This window comes from Fringilla coelebs, assembly GCF_963513975.1.
Source record: "Fringilla coelebs genome assembly, chromosome: 3".
NCBI lineage: Eukaryota > Metazoa > Chordata > Aves > Passeriformes > Fringillidae > Fringilla > Fringilla coelebs.
In genome coordinates this window covers 78949189-78968485 of record NC_140030.1, presented here as the reverse complement: position 1 = coordinate 78968485, position 19297 = coordinate 78949189, and positions in this window count along the sequence as shown.

Genomic DNA, 19297 nt, shown 5'->3' with positions numbered 1-19297 from the left:
CCTGCACTCCTTTTCTCTCATTCCAGAACTCATGATTTTCCTCACCCACTGCCTCCTGGTTCAGCCATCTGTGGTGTCTGCTGGAGGAAGGCTCAGAGTGCTCCTTCATCTGCTTAGCCCCTTCTGATGTCAGCTGTCCAGTCACCTGTACCTCCAGAGCACTGTTCAGCAGCATCTCCTTACTTTTTGGGTATCTTCAGAAGGGAAGCAGCCAAAGCTGCTGTGCAAAATGTTCCCCTTCTTGTCTTTCACTGTGAATTGACAATTGCCATTATTGTGGTGGGTTTTAATTTAATTTTACACCATCACAAAGTAGATAACACTGGGAGGGACCTCTCATGATCATCAAGGCCAAGCTCCCACTGCCCCTTTGTTCAAAGCAGGGTCAGCTAAAGTAGGTTGCTCAGTCACCTTCTGAATACCACCACAGGTGGAGACTCCACAACTAAAAAACCTGTGCCAATGTATGATCACCCCTACAGCAATATTTTTTTTCTAATGTTTAAATGGAATTTCTTATATTTTAGTGTCTACCCATTGCTTCTTGTCTTTTCAATGGGTACCACCACAGTGCCTGCTTGTGGCCTGAATACCTTAGGATCCCCATTTCCTTTTTCGGAATTTCCTAAATTTCTTGTTGTCTGATTTCTTCAGCATGTCAAAGTCTCCCAGAATGACACCAAAACCATCTGGTGCATCAACCACACCTGCTGGTATTGTACAAACTTGCTGATGGTGCAGTCTGCTTCGTTATCTAGAGCATTAATGAAGAACAGTTACGTGTTTCAAATGTTGATAGCTTTTATGCACTGGAAGCTCATTTTCTCCTTTGAGCTTTCTATTTATGAATATCCTACTTGCAGAAAGTATATCCAAATGGTTCTTCATTATTCACTTGTTTTAGGTGTGTTTTAGGTGGAGCATAAACCCATGGAATTAAGTGAATCATATACCAATCCAATTTGTAACAGAATATTTCCAAGAAAGTAGTCTTGTTTTCAGAATGAACCTCATGGAAAAACATCCGCAGGAACACTTGGACTTATTTTTGACTAAAGTTTCTCCACAGAAACAGTCTGTTTTCTAAAGAGGTTTTTGTGGCTAAAGCACAGAACAAACATATGAAAAAAGAACAGAGAATACATTAAAGGATACTCCCTAGCCCTGAAGTAAAACAGAAATGCTGGAAATAGGATGTTCCTGCACAAAGAAATGCATGTTTATGTGTGTGTGTATATATATCTATATCTATATATATATATATATATATACATACATATATAAAATGTATGTACAAACAGTGAAAAAAGTTTATGTTTTCACTTTCCACCCAGCATGAACACAGCCTAACTCTGGTGACCGCTGAGTATTGAACATTTTCATGCTAAATAGCTTCATTCTGTTGATGCAAATTTGTGCTAAAGACAAGGGACAGATCTAAGGTGAGGTTGTTATAGTTTCATATGCAGAGGAAAATAATCTTCTAAAACTTCCAGTGTAAGAGGTAGAATAGCAACTAGAGTTTGCATCAAAAGCTCCCATCCTATTTCCTAGCAGGAAACAAGGCCAAAATGTCTCTGAGAATGTTGGTTTTCATTTCTGTCCTGCCACAAGTGCCTCTTTTTTGTCCTGTGTTTTCTTATACTCATTACCGTTCTCAATCCTGAGTGAGAATTGGGAAAACATAACTCTTGTTTGTTCCTTTTTCATGTTCCCAGGCTGTGTTCCTGTTTGATTAGTGGTGTTTCCTTTTTCCTGTCCTTTGTTTATTACTATAACACATTTCCTGTTTATTGGTTTATAGTAACCAGACAAAAATAATGTTGTTTAGAGCTCTGTCTTGGAAGTGCTGGAGGTTCAATGACACATCCTATTTGAGTCTTACATGCATTCCTAATATCTCAGCTTCCTCCTCTTCTCCATTTCTCCCCACACTTCCCAGTTCTGCTCCCTTTGTCATCACACATCCCATCTTTGCTTTTCACTCACCCCATAACCCTTCACTCACCCCATCTTTTTATTTCTGGCAGGGGAAACCTAAGTATTTGGCAAGAAGGAGGGAAAGAACCACAAAAATGAGCCATGGTGCAACCAGTGTAAACATCAGCTCACAGTGGCTCTGGTAAGAGAAGCGAGGTTGGACACTGTGTTCCAGTGGCAGAACATGTGCAGGAAAGCCAAACAACTTGCTGAAACTGAGACCATTTCTGGACATTCACCAGAAGTTTGATTAAAAATTCTAGTTCTAAGTAAACCAGAAGTATTGACTTTGCTTCCTTCTGGTTTGAGGTTGTTTAAGGTTTGCAGCTTCAATATCTTGTCATCATATTGAAGACTTGCTTTTAAATTACTATTTTCTTCTTTAACAAAAGCTCACATTCACAGGAATCAACCTAACAGCATCTAGAGCTTTAAAATAGCAGGACAATACAGATGTTGCCCCAAATACTAGAGGACCCAACAAGCAGAGTGCCAAGCCTGCCTTTAGCACAGTGGAACACCACTGTTGATTCTGTGCCTGAAATTGCCATAAAATTGCTAAAAATTTGGAAGCACATCTTGGTTTCTTCAAATATCAGGTTCTTCATTTGCACAGTCCCAGAGGGCTACCTCCACTATACCTTGCTGCTCCTCTTTCACTCTAGGCTTCAACCTGGCAGCAGAGTCCTATCTGGTCTGGAGATTGTAATGAAGGAATTTGGAATTAGAATTGGAGAGTTAGAATTAGAAAGTAGCATAATGTCTAGCAATAAACCTGACACTTCATTGCAAGAAATGAGACCTCATAACCTGAAGGTTTAGTTTGTAAAGTGATGTCAGGAGCATGATTTTCATTTTTAATGCCTGTAAAAATAGCATTCCTTCTTGCCATTCCCACTTACAGTGTGTATAAACAAACCTATTAGCAGTTTAGAGCATATAGAAAGAATTATGTTAGTCCAAAAGGTGAAGAAGATGCCCTAAAGACAGAATTTGGATCAGATGAGACAAGGAAGGACCGTACCAAGGAACCCTTCTGTGAGAGATTTGTTATTCAAATATTCAAGGAAACATGTCAAAGGGCTTGGGGAAGCTAACTGGTTGGAACCAAAGCATGCTGCAGGTCTTTTGGGGGTGTAAGTCACACCAGAGTGCCAAAAAAATATTTCTTAATTAATAACTTGACTCCAGCATATGGAGTTTTACAGTAACAAAAACCAGCTGCAACATGAAATGTCATGTAATGATTCCTCCAACTAAGGTAACTGAAGGTGCTGGAAGGCTCTCGACACCACTGTCAAGCTTTTGTACTTGCAAGTCACCTTAATTAGCAATTTTAGTTAACTTTTCTAAAGAATTTTTCTGATCATGTGCTTATTCACTAAGATAATGATGCTACCTATTTAGATGCCTAATTACAAATAAAGTGTCTAACCTGAGGTGTAAAATGTTGTACTAAGTTCCTTGGCAGAGCTTACAGCCAAGTGCTGAAAGAAGGGTGACTGCAATCCAGAGCAATGCATTCCTATCACTTGGCTGGATATTTGAGAATACAATAAAAAAATAAAATCGGAGGGTAATAAATTCTTGCCTTGAATGTTTTCATTTTCATAAGCATTTTTGTCTTGAGTGTTTTCACAGGCATTGATTTCCCTCAGGTAAAAATATATGCATCAGAGTCACATTTACATTTTTGTTGAAGTGTTGCCACCCTCTGTTTTCCAATAAGTTTTTATGCCTTTGTTAATGATATGTAATTTGTAGCAAGTTTTATGCTTCAAAGGAGACATATAAAATTCTGTTTATTATCCCATTCTTTATTTGTCACTGAGTTCAGTTTGTCCCATCATGGCACTGAATAGCCATTTGCTAACAGCTTAGGAGATAATCACCAGTTTCATCTCCAAGACTTAAAATAGTTCAGGGTGGTGCTTTTGAGTTTTTGCATACACATGCATACCCCTCCCCTGCCCCCCAACAAGCCACAGTTAACCACAGACAAATCTCCACATATCTAAATACTATTTGTCCTTGCACAACAGTGGGAATATGTCCTGAGTCACCCCAGCATGCTCTTTTTCTTTTTTTCTGGAACCATACAATTAGCATCTGTTTTTAGTACTTAGCATTCGGACTGAAGGGGACACAGAGAAGTCCCTGTTGTTATTTGTTGCTATGCACTAGTTGGTAGTAGTGTGTAAAATTGCAGAAAGAACTACAGGGCTCACTCTTCCAAATACATCCCCACATTTTTAACCTATTAGCCCCTTTTTCCCTGGGTAGAAATAAAGCCTTTTGGAGACAGAGAGTTAGGAGCTCCAGAAGGGGGCCAAGCAGGGCTCTGTCTATAAGCCATGGATGACAGAAGAACTGAGAAGGTGTAGGAAGACACAATATTTGTATGTTTCATCCCCTCACAGTTAGAGACTCTAAACTCAGGGCTTGGGTCCACCAAGGGAGAAAGGAACACATCACCTCCACCCCCACACAGAGGGAACGCACTTCACAGAACTATTTGGGTTTATTTCTTAGAAGTTTCCTCTCCATTCTCACTTGTAATGCACCTGAGCATCACTGCAGGCAGGGTGCCACAAGCACTCTGAGCTGATAATGTTTTTGCTACAGTTTACAGGGCTGCACAAAAGACATGAATGAGGATGAGGAGAAAAGTATCATAGGACATGGACATGTATCAACCCATTTTAAGGTCAATGATTTGATGTTATCTGCAAGGACTCAAAAGTAAGATATAGCTCTGTCATTGCACCTAATTATCACCTAAAACTCAAGTTTGTTCACATTCGTTATGAATTGCAAAATTCAGATTAAAGAACTCCTACCACCATTTGGGGGTTTCCAGTTAGATTCTTTGAACAAGTATGGCTCAGGTGGCTGAGGCATTTGTGCACTTCATTTCTTAATCAAATCAAGCATGTTCTGTAAATGTTTCAGTTTGGGGACACAGTCACAAACATTCTACAACCCAGTGAGCCCTAGCTCAATGAGAGGTTCTTCCTGAGAGAGAGGTGGGCAGTGAGTCTTGCCCAGAAGTAATGTGCGCATAGAGAGTGGCTGTGAAAGGGAAGAAACAGTAGCAGAGTGGGGAGCATGGAGCCAGACCCTGTGCTTTGACATGGTTCCTTGGTGCTGCAAGCAGCCACAGAGACATTAGCCTTTCTGCCTTGGAGCTGACAGGTCCTGGAGAATAAACTGGATGTATAAATTGCTGAAGACCTGGCTGAAATCTGAAGGCCAGTTTGCATATTAAAACAGGACATAATCTTATGATTCTGCAATGTGTGCTAAGGAACAGGAGGGATTAGTCTTAACAGTACCACATCTTTCCCTTCATGACATCCAAGGAAATACTTTTCAGCTATGCAACCACTATGACCTTAACTATGAACCAGTGGCAGATGAGTTTACATTTTTTCTACTGTCTAGTCAGATATAGGAGGAAGTGTTTGTGTATTTGACTACATATCCTTTTTGAGAGGACGTGCTACTTGCTGTCAAATTACATTAGCAGTTAGATAAGATGGCTCGTCCATGATTCTCCAAACATTTGACTATGGAAATTGTGAAAGAATAATTCTTGAGTCTATGACTTTGGACCAACTGGGCTTGTCTCAAACATATGTGCAAATTCACACGGACTAGTCTCCTGCATGTCTTGTGACAGGAGAGACATAATCACAGACTCTGAACTTCTCATCCCTATTGCTGTGTGAAAGTAGGAGAAATCATTTTCCATTTCTTCAGTGGACTCCCTCTATACATGTTGCTATGACTTTCATTGAAAAGATGTTGTGTGACTATTACATATCAACAAGAAAGGTGTTGTTTATGACCCACAATTAAACTGCAGGTGTAACTTGTTCCAGTTTGCCGCTGAATTCCAAAGTGGAAACAGAAACTGCATGCTGGAAACTAGTCAGACCCCACTCTGAAATATACTGTGTGTTCAGGATTTTACACTTGCCTTGTGGTTTGCTGCTAGGCTTTGGGATTTGACTGTTTTGGATTTGATACCAGCCTCAGGGTCTGATACTGCACTCTGTTATGGGGTCCAATCACATGGGCATTAGTAGGACTCTGCAGTTTATCCAATGCATTCAAAGAAAATTTTTCCAACCAGTAGTGCAAAATGGAAATGCAGCTTAACACAAGTGTTTCTGCAACCTTAGAGTCCACAATGTGGTGACTTGTATGTTGCAGATGGAAGCTGGCACAGCAGGTAGATATTCATGTCAAGCAGTGATTGCAATCTCATTAGCAATTACCTGCAATTTAAGTATGATTGGAACTAATTTCATGCATGATTTCAAAGGATTCAGGATTGGTTACCAATAAAATCCTCTATCTACTGCAAATGTGACCTAACTTCAGAACTGTTTATATAAGGTAATTTTGTTATCCAATTTATCTGAAGAAACCTTCCCAAGAAGCTTAACATAGCAAAGCTACAAGCAACTAGCTATTATTTGGGGGGTTCAGAAGATCATTGTTACCAAGAAAAAGCTTAGTGTTGACCCTGCTAATTAATAGCCATCTTTCTAAAGATCAAAGAATGGAACCTGATCAGGAACAGCTGCTGTTATGTATGGTTATTTACATTTTCCTGTCTGATGTCTAACATGCTTTTAATGATATCTCTTCCTTTTGCAGAGGGCAATTCCATTGTTTTGTGAAACAAAATCAGTGTCTGTTCCTGGCAGATGACTGCATACCTAAGATTGTGCAGTCATTGATCTGTACGTGGAATTTTCCCCAGTGTGAATAGGAATTTCATACAAAGTGTATGACCACAGTCCAAGAAAGGAAAATATTGCTGCCCTAAGAGATCTGTTCCTGGGAGTGATGGGACACCAGTGGTACTCCACTGGGCAAAAGGGCTAAAGGACTCAGGCATAAAGACTGGAGAGTGCTCTTAAGAGGTTTCCACGTTTCCACTGCTGCAAAGGTTATGTTGGAAACATTTGTGTTACATGTCCCTACTCTCCCCTTTTGAGTATCTGCAGAAACATCTGATATTCCAGGTGCTTCAGGACAGTAGGTGCTGTTGGTAAGTCAGACTGCATAGATGATATACCCCAGCAGTAAGAACCTCTTGTCACTCTGTTTATGCCAGTAATCCAAGTTGACACCCAACTCCATTAAGGAAAAGTAAACGGTACTTAAATGGAAACTGGACAAAGAATCTGTGTTGGTGAGATCTAAGCTCAGTTTCCATTTAGAGAAACTGAAAATAGTGTCCAAAAACTTAGTTTTAAAAAATACAGTAGTTGATATAACTCAGTGAGAAGGCAGAAAGATGACAGAAATTATGGCAAGGGAGTGGGTGGGAGAGAACAGATGGGGAGAGGAAAAGTCTCTTACTCTAAGCTAGGTTTTGTGTGCACGCATATCCTGCATATAGGCCACCCACCCATGAGGCATGGATTTTGGAAGGGTGTTATTCTACCCCTTATACATAGAACTGGCTTTCCCTGTAACTAGGAAAACATTTATTTTAAAAATTGAATCAACCCTGAGTAAAACATGGGTTTCAGTTACAGGAAGAATAGGTTCATGAACTCCAGCTAGATTTCTGAACCCTACCATCTTAAAAAAAATAAAAATCACCTCTCTGCTGAACTCTTAGGCTTCAGGAAACTTACTTCTCTCTGGATCACCATCCAAGCTACCCAATAAGTGTTTCAAACTGCACATGAGGCAAAATAGCTACTAACTATTAACCAATACAAAAGAAATAAAATTTTAAAAAAGGAAAATAGTTACTGTGACAGACCGAGGTAATACAGTTACAGCATTCTTCTACACTAAGGCAGAGGTAGTTCTAAGCATGGCATCCAAAAATGTATGGTATTCTAGAGAAGTATTAATACTAACTTGAGACATGTTCAAGTCTTACGAAGAAGAATTAAGAAAGCTCTTCCATTTTTTTTTGTTCCTTTGAAATCTTATTGTCAAGATTTGTAGTCCCAATGTAGTTACCTCTCCCTCACTCTCCATAAATAAAAGGTTATGCCAACCAATGCAACCTGTTGGCTGCTGCTGAAACTCTGCAGCAGCTGGAGCATGGTGTGAACTCATGGGATGCTTGGGGAAGACTTCAGCATCTTCAAGAGCAATTGGTGGTCCTGCCCTGGCAGGGCAAACAATGGTAACAAAATAATCTCCAGATACCAAGTGGCCAAGATGTTTTCCTCATGAGTATCTGACCTTCACAATATTCCTTCCTGTACTGTTTGCAGGTGCAGTTCATGTTTTCCCTATTGAGTGAGACTATTTCTGTGACATGCTCTGGCTTCTATATGACTGCACGGCAGTTCTCAGACTGGGGTAGTCACTGATTCATAAGGGTTTAGTTCATAGACGTATTTTACCTCTGCTGAAAGTTTTGCAGCTTTCTGAAGACCCATGTCTACATTCCCAACTGCTATTAAATGTGGTATGTGTTAAGTTTCAATATAAACCAAAAATAAACATAATTTCAATCTGCTATGACTTTTAAATGATTGCAGGCTCATAAATTCAAAGCCTTGAGTGACTTGAACTCTTGCTTCTAGTCTATATAGAGTTAATAACTATGATTTTCATTCAATTAATTTGGATAGCACCTGAGAATAAGAAAGAAGTAGTCTTGCCCACTACATATGGAACTTTCATTTAGGGGTTTTTTAGCTTTCTCCCAAACCCTGAGATATGACTTTCAACAAATTCACTTCTTCCACCTCTTACCTGCCCAGACACAGGGTACACATAGCTTGACAATACATTGGTTTGACTTGGGCATGAGCAAGCAATTGTTCAGCTGGTCATATCTGAGAATGTCTGACCCTTTCAGTATAATTTGTGCCTCTGAATTCAAACTGCAGCTGCAAATTCAGCAGCTGTGGCTTCCCTGCATAGTGAGAGCCATCTCCTGCGTATATAGAGGGACCTCAGGAGGCCTGCCACATTCAAGAACAGGGCTGTTCTGTTTGTTGTGGATGTTTACGTGACTAGATATCCTCTGCTGAAATGTGCTTGAAAAATATCCACGGCATGTGCTTCATCCCAACCACTCATTCCCTTTCCTTGACCTGCCCTTTGTGGAGAGCATGGAATGTTAAACATTTCTTGTTGGTCTGCCCAGCCTCTGCTTTATTTACACTTACTCTCCCATTCCCTTATGCTGGGGCACCTTTTAAGATATTTTCTTTCCCCCTCAATGTAATGGAGTGCCAGTAGGGCCAGATTCTTCAGCAGTAAGGAAGTGGATCTTGGCCATTAAGGCTGGAGCCTGTGCCCACTGAAGCTGCATGTAGAGCCAGAAGTAAGAAATAGTAACAAAAATTAAGGGCTAAATGATGCTTTGTGGCTTGCTGAGCAACGCATCCTTTTTTCTGCTGCTCTGAGAAGGGGTATTTTTAAAACAGTAGGTAAAAATCACTTCTCCTAAAACATTTCTTCTCAATGTAAACAAATTTTGGGCTTCTGAAACCCACTACTTCAGTAGTCACAGAGCCATCTCTGTTGCATTTAGCAGAGATTCCACAGCAAAGAACAATCCTTACAGCAGAACAGCCAAGAGCCTACACTTTCAGTCAAACTAGTTTACAGGTTTTACTTTTAACTATTATAGCTAATCTAAACTACCTGGAAACTTACATAAAAGTCAGCCAGGTTTATTTCAGTTTCAGCAAGGCCATCAGAAGCTACCTGAAAATAAAATTAAGCAAAATAAAACTCTGGGCCACTTCTTATCAAATTTCTCTGTAGATAATCTTGTTGATATGTGAGACAGGTAAAGAATCAGGTGGAAGCTTTTGGGCAGGAAACAGGACAATGTCCATCACTGAGAAATTCCCAGTTAAATAAGAATTTGAGTCTTTCCACAAACTTCAGCTACTGCCTCTGAATTCAGTTCCTTTCAAAGTTGTGCCACCTTATGTCACCTCTTTGAAAGGTAACACTCATACTCGTCATTCATATTTGTAATGCCAGAGCTGCCATATATTTTGTTTATCTCCAGTTTCAAATGCTGTGTATTTTAAAAGCAGATACCATCTTTCCTTCTTCTGAGTTATCCTTCATATTAAGAGCAAAGGAGAGAGGACAGCTGTTTTCAGTAATGAGGTTCCAGTAGAACAGCAATTTTATAGAGGAGTCCATAGGAAAGTGAGGACAAGTTTTCAAAACCTTTTAAGAGCATTTTTCTCAATGGAAGTCAAGTTAGATGTGATCTCCAGTATGCCCACCATGATGGTCTCTCATATAGAATGTACAAGATGAAAAATGTTGTTGCTGTATGGATTGTAGTCACATCTGAATTGCATTTGAAAATTCATACTCGAGCCTGGAACATTGTTACTAGACTGCTGGTAGTGGATTACATTGTTATCCTTATTTATTTTTAATAGAGAAAACTTGCAGATCAAAGCCGTCCTGTTGCAAGTCAATAGCCAACTGACATCAGAGCAGGGGTAGAAATGGCCCTCATTTTGACTCTGTGGTGCTGAAATTAAGTACTTCATATATTTAAAAGTCTCCAACCTAGCCCCTTCTCTGTATTAAATGTTCTGTGTGCCACTGACTTTATAGTAGATCAAAAATTACTTTTTCAAAGTAATATCCTAATCCTGATTTTGAAAAGGGGATAGAAAGTACAAATGCCTCTGAATGACCTGATATTCAGATCATGTTGAAAGTACTAACATTCAACCTTCCAGCCAAAACCAGGGGACTAATTCAGCACTTCTGCAAATGTAGTGTTTGGCTGTGGAATTCAAGATCCTGCTCAAGACCTAAGACTTGCAATTGTGTTTACTAGCTTGGTAAAATGGATCAAAAAGAGACACACATGCCAGTGTCACAGTAGCTTAGTATATTCTTGTCTGAAATACTGCCTGTCTTCCTCAAGTGGTCTTGAGGTTTAGATCCAGCTGACAACAGCCTGCTGAGCTCTAACCTGAGTCTGAGCATAGCAAAACTGTACCTAAAATCCTAACCGAGACTTGGTGTGTTTCTTGGTGATAACAGGGACATTTGCCTGCAGTGAGAGATACAAAGCAGATACATAGATTCCTCATCCTTTCATCTACAAAGCAGGATAAGAAGGATCTTGGCAATGGCAAAGGGCTGCACAGTTAATTCATTCATGTGTGCCAGAGGAAAGTCTGAAGGGAAGGAAAAAAATGTAGGAAAGGTCTGGCCAAAAAAATATGTGCCATCATATTTTTTATTGCTGCTGAACAGGCAATTAACTACATTTCTTAATAATAAAGCTATCAGTCATGATCTCAGCAATCTGTGGAAAATATTCTTTGGGGACATTTGAAAATAGCTTTGATTCCAAGTGTTTATCAGGAGAGATGGTAGGAATTCCACGCAAAGCCTATGTTCAAAGCACTCAGATTCCATGTGGTTTCTCATCTTCCTGGAGGTAAGCTCATAAGAGAAAAAATGCATGCCAACTTCTGTGTTGTTGCACAAGCATACTGTAAGAAGATCAGAGAGGTTTGCTCTCTAAATGCCATGAAGTTTATTTAAGGTAAGGCTCTGCCCTACATGGGGGGTCATGAGGCAATGGTGAGGTTGCAGGGCACAGCACCCATTGCATGAGTAAAGCACAAGAGCAGCCCCGGCACCGCTTCCTTTCCAGCACTAACACAGGAGAGGGGAAATAACCCAGTCAGTTATGGAAGCAACCTGGGATGTGGGAACTGGGGGCTTAAGCTTTCACTGTGCTTCTATGGTGACCTGGAATCATTCAGCCATTTTGTGTATTGGTTCCAAACTGACCCCAAGTGCACAGAATTTACTGTGGGAATTGGGAGAATTGTGAATGCTGTGCACTCATCAAGGCTAGTGCTGGAAGTTGAGGTAATTCCATCTCCACACTCAAAAGAGTGTACAAACGAGTTAGGAGCGCAAAGGCAGACCCAATGAGGGGAGCAGGAGAACAGAGTTGAATGGCAACACAAAAAGCAATGCTGAGTGGAAAAAAGCAAAGTCACTCACTGTCCACCTTGGGCATGAGGAGGTGTCCCCCATGGCAAGGTGACTCCAGCCACTGTCCTCAGACAAGGACTGGAGCCTTTAATGGGGCAGGTTTATGCAGCAAGACAATGTCTTTTGAACAAACAGCCAAGAGGGAAAGAGCAACTTCAAGACAGATATGGTAATGATACAGGATGGAGATTTAATTGGCATTATCATGTGTTATGACTTTCAAACCTCCTGTTGTCCTGAGAGTCTGGAAGGAGACGGTTACTTTCATCAGCTGTGCAATTGAAAACAAAAATAAGAACTAGTGAAGGAGAAAAATCTAGACAGACCCAATTCTCCTCACACCTCACGTATAAATCAGGAAACACATGTAGGCTTGTATGAAAGGGGAAACCCTACTGTTTATCTCTCTCTTTTTATTATCTGCAGACCAAAGCTTTTGGAAGCCACTGATTAGGAAGCCTCCATGACAAGGATGAGGCAGTCACCATAGCTGGAAACAAATACAGCTTTTGCAGCTGATTTGATAACAACCCTTGGAAAGGGGCCCTGAATGACAAATAGGAATGACAAAGTATCCATATAATCAACATGAAATTTACATTATAAATACAGCATTGAAAGAAATTTTAAAAAAGAAAGAAATAAAACAAAGCAAACCTATAGCCCTGGTTTTATATTTGTTTGATAAACAGTTCTTGAAATGCGACCTGTCTCTTCAGTACTGACAGAGTTTGTGCTTTAATTGAAAGGCCATGTCTGAAGCAGTCATTGTGAAATCTGAGATATGCAACTTTGTTTACAGAATGATACAATTCTGATAAGCCACTTACATGTCACCACATGCCTTTGAGCTAATAGTTTTTCTGTATTTGCCCTAATAACTACCTTCAAGTAATGGGTTCAATCAGCACTGTGTACTGTTATTATTCTTTTTCACCCGATAGCAACAAACTATATGAACACACCAATTTCTAGTTCAACATTTACCCCTTAGAGCCCACAAATTGTTCCCCAGACCTTTTATGGCTAAGTTTATCTGCTGGTGTGGACTTCTGAGAGATTTCCTTCCACTTTGTTTACTTGTACTGCTGCATTTGCCCAAGCAGCCTGTCATTCTGCATTATGTAAACTTAAGCTTCACAGCAAAAATAGCAATACCTGTTCTTTGTCTTTGCAGATCTGGCATTTTCCCTAGAACATTTGCAAAGACATTAATCCAAATATGAATGTACAAAGGAGGAGGTAAGGAGAGAACACATAAATTTAGTCCTTCCTTTAGGACTGATGGACAATTGGCCTCAAGACAAAAGCTTATCTGGGCTACAGCTATCCACACCCGGGAAGAATCAAACTGATTTACTTTTAACTGGTTTTGTTTTTAAACTCCTATTAATTTGCAGCTAAAATAAAGCAACTCTTATATTTCACTTAAAAAGAAAATGATTCTCAAGCCATTCAAAACTAAGAACGATATCAAAACGGCTGTAATTAAATGCAGTGTAAATCAAACCACTGTGGAGTGATAATAGAAACATTCTTACCATCATCATTTTGAGGTGAACTAGAACAAGGAACTTAAAATTCTGATCACTTTGGAACATTTGAAATTCAAAGACCCGTGACTGTGCTACAGCCGTTTCACATTAATTCATTTCATTTTGTGATTAGCTATTTCACAATGTCTTGTATGTGTTTTAGAATAGTCAGACACCAGATAGATGTGAACAGTCTAGTGAGGTAATTCCTTTGCAGTTGTACACACAGAATGAACAGAGTCATACCTGTCTTCTTGTGCTTACGGAAATTAAAATACAAAATGAAACCAGAATATTTTTTCAAATAAGCATTTAGGAAGACAAGATGAAGCGATTAGATTTCTAGTTTTAGATTTTCTCTAATCTTGTGCATCAGTCAGATTGGTAGGTATGCACTCCCGGAAAGTGTGTTCTAAAACTGTAGAAATATATTGAAATCATTCATAGAAAAATCAAGTGATTTAACCTGATTCAGGGTACATAGTTCAATGTGCTTTTTTTCAGAGGTGATGGCTTTGTAATTGTTCTCAACATTTTAAAACCACATCAGTAAGACAGAGCAAATGTTCCTTTTTTGCCTCTCAGACCTTCACTTTTTTCATTTGTAAAGTATATAACTTTGTAAAATATTAAAATATAAAATCTTGATAGCAGTCTATTGAAAGACAGACTTTTTGCTCAGGGAATGGTGTCCCATCAAAAGGTGAAATGAGAGCTGCCTCTGAAGAAGGGAATTTGTTATTGAACACATTTGAACTTAATTTCCAATGTTAACAGACTTTCCCCTGCATAAACAGAATCAGGAGTCAATCAAAGAATTTCCAAGTTAAATTCTCAGTTTTCCACATCAATAAAATAAATTCTTCCAAACCCACAATCTCCGTATTTTCACTTTGCGTTGAAAGAGTGAAACTGGTAGCCAAACCTCAATATGCTACATATTCAACAGAATAGCATCCGTTACATGGGTAATAAATTGCCTGTGGAGGAAGAATTTTCCAGCTCAAATGAGCTTCCAACAGCAAAGCACAGGTGTTCCAAAACACTCCTTGGTTTAGATGTGGTGAGAGAATTTTACACATGATAAATCTTAATTATTACTTTAGAACAACTACCTAGCTTTTACTTCTGAATTACCTATTTGCATTACCACCTCCTCATCTCTGTGTACTCACTCTGAAACGCTGCTTTCATTTGCCAACATCTCTGGCCACCCAGGTGACAGAGTGTGTTCTGAGTCAGAGAGAGACACCGGGAAAGAGTGTGGGAGTGCACAGCCGCCCATCACCAGAATGAGAACCCGTGATTCATTCTCCAGAGTATGCCAGCAAGTTCAGATACCATCAGAATGAAATGCAAATCAATTTCCCTCTTTAGATACCTAAATCTACAGATCTCAGTATTTCCACTGTGCTACTAGCATCGCAGCAAAATGAGGGAAGGTGTTTTCTGCTGCATCAGTATCAGCAGGAAAGGACAGAAGACGGCCAAGAAGAATCGGTGGCCTGGCCTTTGGGACATGCTGAAAAGCAAACAAACATGGCCAGAATTCTTGGAAAGTTGTTAGTGTAGTTACTGGCCTGTGCTAATATGTTGGAGTTTTGAGTCTTGATTATTATTTTCACCATGCTACTGGATTTTGCCGGCAAGGTAGACCTATCCATATAACAATACTTTTTTTTCCGGCATAGACATACCAGGAACTGTCATCATCAGAGCTAGAAGTAGAATTTAGATTCTTGCTTTGAACATCTCAATCATGTTCTTTAACTTTTGTGAGGTTTCCTGGCATTAACAGATGCCACAGTATTTGGAAAGAAATTTTTGTGGCACCTTGTTGCTGAGTCGGCATTTCAGGCCAGGTTATGCTCTTAATAATTTTTTTTGCTGTAAGAAAATGAGCCTCTATCTGTACTTCTACTACCTTGGATTCCACATGTCTTGTCAAATTACCTTCAAATTCACACACTGGAACCATTCAGGTCCCTAAGGTGTAATAATAGCTCAGTCAAAAGCAAAAATTTGTTCAGATGACTGCCCTTTGAGTTCCCAGATCAGAAACAAAAATAGTTAAAATCAGCACTTTTTTAATGTACACAAATATATATTTAGTTTAAAGAGAAAATAAGTTCACGCTGCATGAAGTGTTTCAACACGCAAGTTTGAAATGAACTTTTCCTCCTCTCTAGCACATCTGCAGTTCACCACATGCAGACACACAACGTACGTTTTTGTTGAAACAGAAAAATGCCGTGAAGGAATATGACAGAAATCATAGCTGCAAATACCTTCTGTGGAGTCAGCGGTGCTCTTTGAAAATAGCCCTTCACCATATTTTCTTCTGGGCAAGTTCTGTTGTCTCCCACAAAGACGGCCGCCAAATATCCCACACGCAACAAGCCGCCCTCATCAGAAAGCCAAGCTCCTGTTTGATGTACCAGCCCTTCTCTGTGTAATCATAATCTGGTTTGACATGTTTCTTGATGAACATTTCACAGACAATTTTTTTGTTTTGCTGTTCCCTGGTTTATACCTCTTCCAAGACCTTGTGTGACTCCAAGCCACCATTGGATAGAACTCAACTTTTACCTCCTCTGGATATTTGTGCATCAGCCCAGAGTCAGCCAAGCACCATGCTCTTCGCACCCCTGATGTGCAAGGGAGAGGCAGGGGTTCATAAAATTTGCTAATCTAGCTACAGACCTGATCAGCAGGAGGAGCAGCATGCATTGTTAAGCTGGTGGTATTACACTCCAATCTTCTGCCGTACATATTCGAAACCATCAGTGGCTACATTGCACAGAACAACCATCTATGGTACTCTTGCTTTTCTTCTCATGTTTTTTTACTGCTCCTTCAATGAGTCTAACCACTCCCAGCCTCTGAACAGGGGAGAGACTCTGCTGAAAGACCTCATCTCCAACAGCATCTCATTCTCCCAGCCTTTCCCTGTCCTTTAATAGAACCCCATTTTCTCCAGTTACTGCTGTGTGCACCACTGCATAGTGTCTGCATTTACAGAAATGTGCCAAGCCCCTCTTCCTAATTGCTGTCACCAGGTGCACCCTGCTGCTCAGGAAGCAACAGAAAGCAATTTGAAGGACTGAATTGCATTTTTGCCTGTAAGAATTTTTGTCCAAAAGCATTTTCCAAAAGCAAAGCTTTGAAATAAAAGAGTCAGGGCATCTGCTTAGGATGCAGTAGATGACTGCTGTAGCAATGATGTACAAGATGAGGATGCCTTTAGGTAAAAAGCTGCTATCACAGCTGGAAACTTGCCTGTATATATACTTGGAGTATGTATCCAACCCTCACAGTTTATAAAAGTCTACCTCACCAGTGATATTCCTAGCAAAACTGCAACTGCTCAGGTTTCTTTGTTTCCCCTGCCGGTCTTTTAACTGCCTTTCAGCTCTCCAGTCTGCATTTGAAATGCATGGACAATATCAGAATTTTTTTTTCAGTTGAAGCTAGGATATGCATAGAAGCAGCCAAAGGCTGACTGTCTTCACAATTCAAAAGCAGTGTCTTTCTGACTGAATTTTTCAACCATTACCATTTTTGCTACAAGGAGACTCGTTATTGTTTTGCAGACTGACCATATACCTGTTACCTTGGCTAATAGACAGTCAAGAGTATATTCTTGGCTAATAACCAGTAAAGAGCATATTTTATCCACATATTCCATAAGTTTTTAATTAAATTACCTCAGTATGCCCACTCTTTGAAGTTGAATCTATCCAACATCATTAAAACTTGCTCACATGCTCTTACTTTGTTATTAAATTCTACTGAATACCTATGAAAGTCTTTCATTCTTCACCCTTAGCAAGAATTGTAATTACCTTGCTATAACAAGCAGAATAATTAACAACTTTTAGTCTGCCAAAATATGTTTACTTACCCATCCCAGCAGGGTAGCTTCCAGTATTATGCATATTTTCCCAGTTGTCTGGAAATTTATAAAAAAAAAAAAAAAGAAGAATGGTATTCTTGAAAATTATCAGTAGAACCATGTAATTAACAAGAATTTAATTTTTTTTCCTTCTTACAATTTAGATAGCACTTTTTTTAATAAGTGACTTGGACTTTCCAGTTAAGTTGTCAAACACTGCATACTAGTTTTATTGGGATTTTTTCTGAGGATAGTAATTTAAATGGATTTTAATGCTGTGTTGTTGTCCCTTTGAGACTTAAAGTTCTGATTCATAGCTAGTGAAGCATAGTCAAAAGCAAGGCAAAAAGCCAGTTTTTACAGGGAGTTAGGAAATGAAAGCAAATCAAAGCATTCTCTACATTCAGAATTCTTTGAATTTCTTTCAGAAATTACTTTGGCCTCTTGTTATGATACACTAATGCTTGTGATCCCTAGCTGTACAGTAGATGGTGCTTGAATGCTTAAGCAAAGCTTCAGATGACTCGGTGATTTCAAGTGTAGGTTCGGATGCTTCATCTAGGCTGAGTTTACATAAGTCTCCAATAACTCCCACGTATCTTCAGACAGAAACAGGCTCAAATATCCATTCTAGGAGTTAAAAGTAGCATTTAAGTATCATAATGTGTACTCCTCATATCCACAAATGGATGATGCCTTTTGAATGACTCCTCTGTTCCCACAGATATTGTCCTAAAAAGGTGAAATGATTTCAGGTAAGACAAAACTTCCATTAAGTAAGTTACTTTATATTTCTATTGTACATGCCATACGCAGGAGAGATATCATTGTGTATTGTGACTAAATTATCTATTACAGTGCAGTTGCAGTGACTGTAAGAAACTCAATTTTCTTTGTGACTGTGAACAGTCCTCTGGAGTAAAATGATCAGTTCATTAAAATGTTAATAGGCAATGCTATTGAATATTCTTCAACTTCCTAAAACCCCACTTGATATCAGTGTTGACTGAAGCGGGCATTATGTGCACTTTCTGTTGTATCCCTGCTCCCTGCAGAATCACAGACAGTATTCCTATGCACTGCTTTGCCTTGGAGTGGGAGAGCATGGGGGACTGTTGAAAGCTGAGACACAGATCTTCAGACTAACAAAAGGATATGTTGCTGTGTTGAACAACAAAATTTCCAGTTAAAAGTCAATGAATGCTAGTTTAGTAAATTCCATCAAATAAAGATTATAGAATACTTCACAAGTGGTCCAGCCCTGACCCTTTACCCATCACTCAAAAGAGGAATTTCAAACCTTGCTTTCCTCCCAAAGGCAGTGTTTTTCACGCTCTCCCCATAGAATCTTCTCAACCACTCTGTGATTAATGCTGTTAACTAGAAAACTGTTTCAGGTACTCTTATATCTTGCCTATCTACAACAACATGGAGCTGTCACTAGGACATAGCTGTAACTACCCTGCCTCATTAAACAGTGTTCAGGTTCCCAGCAGCAAGGCAGCGTAACTGAATTACTGAAAAATTTGGACTTGACTGGAAGTCTGCAAACAAGACACGGGAATGCTTGGTTCTTTGGAGAGTCATCCATTATTTGACATTTAAACCAGAGGGGAAGCAATACAGAATACAGCTACTAGAATAATTACTTGCCTGCTACAATAATGGGATTTGCTTACTGAGCTGTACGACCCTACCTCTCCGTAGAATCTTCTTTCAGGGTTCCCTATCTGCGTATCCAGTGACCGCTTTAGCAGTGGAAGTGACTTTCACTAGAGCTGGGGTATATCACCACTGGCAGTACATTAATTCCTCTGAAGGAGGGCATGAAGCAGACTGTGGACCAGGGTCTGGGACTGAAACCTGCTTGTGATCCACTGCTAATTCC